General features: G+C 38.6%; 1 protein-coding gene and 1 non-coding gene across 2 annotated transcripts in view; one reads left to right on the plus strand and one right to left on the minus strand.

The window, feature by feature from the left end:
• The window catches only part of spata20 (spermatogenesis associated 20), a 150,072-nt gene that overhangs the window by 62,940 nt on the left and 81,261 nt on the right, over positions 1–5,871 (minus strand). The window lies entirely within an intron of this gene.
• LOC119424243 lies at positions 2,715–2,833 on the plus strand. The gene has a single exon (XR_005187494.1). It is a non-coding gene; the product is annotated as a 5S ribosomal RNA (ribosomal RNA).

Consider the following 5,871-nt stretch of genomic DNA (forward strand, 5'->3'; position numbering starts at 1 on the left):
AGGGACAGTGGTTTGGACAGGTCCAGAGGAGGGACAGTGGTTTGGACGTGTCAAGGAGTGACAGTGACTGGAGACCTGTCCAGGGTGTCCCCCGCCTCTTGCATATTGACTGCTGGATATGGACACCAGTGAACCCTGTGACCCGAAAATGAAGAAGCAAGTAAAAAATAATGGATCGATGGATTGTCCTTAATGTGTGGATACAGAGTCATCTAAACCAATTGACTTCCTACACTCTGCTCCTACACCCCACACTCCCTAATTCTCACAGTGGCACCTTGTATGAGTGAGTGCAGAAGGACGAACGGTGACAGGAACCCAGATAGTGCCTGACAGTTTTGTGTCAGAAGAGGCTGCTGGTCAGAAGGCTGAGAACCAGAGAGCACTTTGGAGGAGATGAAGTACGTGATTGCGGAAGGTCGTGGAGAGGTGAGGAGTCGTATCTCTGTCTACATCTCCTAGACAGACATGAGAGAGGGCGATGCATCGGTCAAGATGAAAAGAGAAAGCAAGCACTCTCCTTTGGACTTGGTGTGGCAGACTGGATTTTCAGTGTAAATCAGCTTTGATTTAAAAAATAAAACATTGTTTAACATATGTAAGTGATTCTGTCCAGATCTGATGCTTACTGTGGACCAAGACTGGTATAACCTTTTTAGGTAACGAACTTGAAATGAGTGGCTCATCTAAGAAATATTTAACACCAATCTGAGCGAATGACTGCTGTAAACTCAAAGACTTTTAGGACAAACTTTAGCTACTTCAAAAATAAAAGAGTTGTAAATAAAGGCTCGCTCAGCAGTCAGGTCCTTACAGACACATTTGTAGGTATCAATTGATAAAATGCACTCTTCTTCACTTTGCTTAAAGTATACCTATAAAAATGAAGGCTCGCACCATAACTATCAAAAATCCAAGCATGTGCCAAGTTGTGCCAGAACACCAGAAAATGTATGCACCCTGCAGAATTGTACTCAAGCCATGAAGTGAGACCTGATTTTGGCACGGAGGTGGCCGAAAGGAGGAAAATAAGTAGGTGGCTTGAAGGAAAACTTTTCTAATGTTACCATTTGTACATATATACACAAAATACCAGCAGAAATACCGTTTGAAAGCAGAGGTTTGCTGTACTTAGCAAAAACAGAATTTTATTAAAACAGCATCAATGTCAAAGTGCTATGAAAAATTTAAATTAAAAAAATGTAGTCTTTATGGGCCTTTACAGTATGTGTGGACACCATCACATTAGGCCACTAAGACACCTGTACCCCCTACATACCAGGTAGCTGCACCATTTAACCACACAGACTCGTCTAAACCTACAAAACGACCTCCATCAAGTTCCATCAGGTGCTGGTAATTCTGTTTAATGACTCTTACAAGGCCTTCTCTGTGACTTGTGACCTTCACTCACTGTGTTGGCTGACTGGTGGACCCTCATGAGACTATCACTTCACTCGTCATACCAACACTTATGTCTTCTGGTGCCCGTTCCAGACATGCCACCTCCATGCAAACTAAATTATCTACATCACTCATCAAAAAAAATGTGCAACATTTCACTCAAATCAAAGACTATTTGTCATTGTAATTTTTCCCCTACTCTAGATTTTACTTTTGTTTGAGATTATGTTCCTGCAATCAAATTTTCTAATTATTTTAGGTCCCAACAAACAATAGCCACCACTTCAGGTTGAAACTTTAGAAATCTTTGTTTTTTTCACTTTCTCAGAGCTAACAAAACACCATACAAGAGCTTTGCTAACCTTCTCCACCCCAGGAGAAGCTTCTCTTCTATCACACAGTGACAAATCATGTAACTGAGGTAACTCCAGCACAGGACTGAGAGCCGGAGACAAACTTGAAGAGCCCCTCACTAACACACAAATGTACAAACCCTTGGAGATGTTCCAGTCTTTTCAGTCACAGCTTCAGTAGCTGGTGTCAACTGAATTATTTCTCTGACAGCAAAGATAACACTTCTTGTCTGTCTGTCTTTATCATAGCTCCAGGAATTTGTTTTGGAATAACAGCCCATTATTGGCTCCTGGATACGGCAGGCTCTTAACCTTTTTCCCTAAATAAGCCTTAAGGCTCAAACTCTAACATAGTGACTCTAAACAAAATCTTTAATTACAAAAATAGTTGACAGAAATAGTATCTTATTGACAAGCAGTGGCAGTTTTAGCCACTTTTTGGTGGTGTTGAAACACCCCTAAATTTTCACTGAAAAATAGAGAAACCATCATTAGTATTTTGAAAGGAAACTCAGTTCTCAAATCTTAGATTCACTGAAATATTGAATTATTTTTTAAAATAAATATGGAATAAATGATGACAGTCTTAGACGGGCCAGTAAAATCTATGATTTATTTTTTTTTGCACGTCAGATCCTCAACTCCACCTGTCAATCAATCCAATAGGCTCGTCAACGTCAAGCAACTGGCCAATCGGCAACCTCAATTTGTCCCGAAGGTAAACGCCTCTTACCTGCAGGAGCTACACCCCATTTTCCTTCAACGACATTGTTGGGGTTTTGCATTACAAACATTGTGCAGTCATCGGTTAATGGTTAAATTAAATGTTAGTGCTTAAAGCTTTTTGTGCTTTGTTTTGTGTTTTGTATGTAAATATATGTTGCAACTTCTGGTTGCATCAGTTTAATCTTTGTTTGCTATGATTCTTTAAAAGTCCTATTTGTGACTGAGCTTTTCATTTACATCCACACCGCCCTGAACACGCCCGATCTCATCTGATCTCGGAAGCTAAGCAGAGTCGGGCCTGGTTAGTACTTGGATGGGAGACCTCCTGGGAATACCAGGTGCTGTACGCGTTTGCACTTCTCACAAACCACATCTTGGGTAATGTTGTTCAAGCCAAGAGCCATTGTCAGTACTGGGGGCTAAGCATCACTAAAGGTCAGATTCTAGAATTGCCCCTGATGACAAGTGAACTGTTATATTCAGAAAACATGCTATTTATGTCAAAAAATATGTTGACAAGACACTATTTCCCATTCCCACCGTAGAGCTACTCTCAGACTACCTTCTTGTCATGAAACACATCAGTAGCGCATTCAATCATCCATTGTCGGACAAGAGCCACAGAAAATCCATGACATCAACTCCCCAGCACCTCCACGGGTTATTAACCCAGTTAGTTTAAGCTCCTAACTTTCCCTCTGGTAAATGAACTCATGGTCCATACTCGCCTGGTGAGAGAGCGATTCGCCCATGTATGGAAACAAAACCAGGCTTGAGGAATGAGCCTCAGTAAGCGTTTTCAATGCTGGCCCCGTCCTCAATTAGATGGTAACGAATGAGACGAGGCCTGTGGAACAAGGCCAAAGTGTTTAGGAACAAAGTGTATATTTGTTTCATGTTGTGTGTTGCAAATCGTTAGCTTTTCATCATGGATGTTGCGGGACCCCTGGCACATTTTTCTGCTGATTTGGGAGCATTTCACACTCGCTCATTCAAAGAAACTAGGACACAGCGCCGGCCAACAGAACGAGGCCAGCAAAAGTTGTGGTGCCGAATCAACAGGAGGAAGAGGAACCTTTGAAGGACTAACATTTAGATAATAGATACGCAGGTGCACCTTCAGAAGAACCGGTTTCTGGTAATTGTTCAAAAAATGGATTTGATCATCATAAAACATCTCATAGACTAGGTCATAGATTTTAAAAATGCTAGAAAATAGGTTATAGAGCATTTAATTCAAAACTAGCAATTCTTGAAGAAATGTGTATCACCTGCTGCCCTTCATGCTAAAGATTTAAACAAAAACAAAGTCTGTGCTTGTGATGACTTTCAACTAATACCATCCATTCCTCTATTTCTTCCACTTGTTCCGACGTCGGGTCGTGGGGGCAGCAGCTTGAGCAAGGAGGTCCAGACGTCTATTTCCACAGCCACCTCTTCTGGGAGGACCCCAAGGCGTTCCCAGACAAACCGAGAGACGTAGTCCCTAGTTCAATTAAACTTGCCCATGGAACCTCAGGTAGATTTAACGTTGAGTGTGGAATTGACACGGTTGTACAATTTCTCCATTTTTGTTCCTTCTTCCTATGGAAATTTTAGCACATTTCATAAAAAACAGGTACTTTAAAGGTATTCAAATTTCTGGTAGAGAAATATGTCTGAGCCAACTGGCAGATGACACAACTTTATTTCTTAAAGATTGCTCTCAAGTAAAGTGTGCTGTTGAGCTGCTTGGTGAATTTTCTTCAGCTTCAGGTCTCAATCTTAATTTATCTAAATGTGAGTTACTTCCTATTAAAACTTGTCATGACACAGAAATCTCAGGAATTCCAGTAAAACACAAAGTTAAATATCTTGGTATTATATTATAAAAGAAGAGGACCAAAGATTAAGTGAAAACTTCAATCCTCTTGTTACTGTAATCCAAAAGAAATTGAATTTTTGGGTCCAGAGAGATTTATCCATCTCCGGTTGTGTGTTACTCTCTAAGGCTGAAGGTCTTTCCAGTTTGGTGTCTGTGACTTCTGACCTTGAGGTTTCCAAGGATATCATTTCAAAAGTGGACAAAACTTTATTTGATTTTATTTGGAAGAAAATGTTCATCTAATCCGGAAAAATGTAATGATAAATAATCTGTGCTCTGGTGGGTTTAATGTGCTAGACTTACAGACTCTAAACTCTTCCTTTAAAATCAAGTGGATCAAAAGAGATCTCCTAAATCCAAACTCTTTATGGAACTTTATTTCGACACACGTATTTGAAGCACTGGGTGGTTTATCTTTTATTTTAAGGTGCAACTATAGAATTGAGAAAATCCCGGTCAAACTCTCCAATTTCCACAAGCAGCTGCTTTTATGTTGGACTTTGGTTCACAAACACAATTTCTCCCCACACAAATATTATATCTGGAACAACAAAGACATATGTTTTAAACACAAATCCATTTTTTTCAAAAAATGGTTTGACAGAGCCATCGCTCATGTACATCAACTATTCAACAAAGAGGGCAACACTTACTCTTAAAGTGAATTTTTAACTACAGTACATATAATTTTCCAGTACTGCCGAGAGAATTTGTAATTGTGTTTGACGCCGTTCCATCTGGTGTGAAAATACTGATGTCAAACTCTGTACAAAATAACACAAACTATTTAAATGAAGAATTATTCATCGGCAACTCTGACCCATTTTTAACAAAAAAAAAAAACAAATAACAAATGTATTAGAGAATTAATAATTAGAGACTGTATCAGTAAACCTGCTTCTGTATTCTTCTGGGATAATTCATTTAATGATATTTGTTGGAAAAATGTTTGGTTGTTGCCTAGAAAATATTAAATAACTAATAAGATTCGAGAAGCGTCCCTAAAGATTCTGCATGAATGCTCTCCTGTCAATCGTATAATCTCCAAGTACCGTCCGAATGTAGAGCCAATGTGTTCACTGTGCCACAGCTCTGAGGAGACATCAACATCTGTTCTGGGACTGTCCTAATACTCAGCTGTTCTGGAAAAACATGTTCTTGTTTGTGAATAGAAAGTTAGAAATTGACCTACAATTTGATGCTAAAACTATACTGGTTTTTTTTGTTTGTTTGTTTGAATATTCCAAGTAAGAAAGTTTTGGTTGTAAATTTAATACTAATATTAGCTAAATTTCACATCCATAGCTGTAAATTTTGCCATGCTAAAACTTAGATTTATAGTTTTTTCTACTTATCTTTCTTCGTATGTGTCTATTTTAAAGTATTGTACCAATGCAAAAGCCATGAAAACTAAAACACTCTATAACGAATTTATATTGTAAACTGTCCAAAACATAATCTCATGTTATTATTTGCCTATATATATATATATATATATATATATATATATATATATATATATAT

The sequence above is a fragment of the Nematolebias whitei genome, chromosome 17 (assembly GCF_014905685.2).
Source record: "Nematolebias whitei isolate Nwh7 chromosome 17, NemWhi1, whole genome shotgun sequence".
NCBI lineage: Eukaryota > Metazoa > Chordata > Actinopteri > Cyprinodontiformes > Rivulidae > Nematolebias > Nematolebias whitei.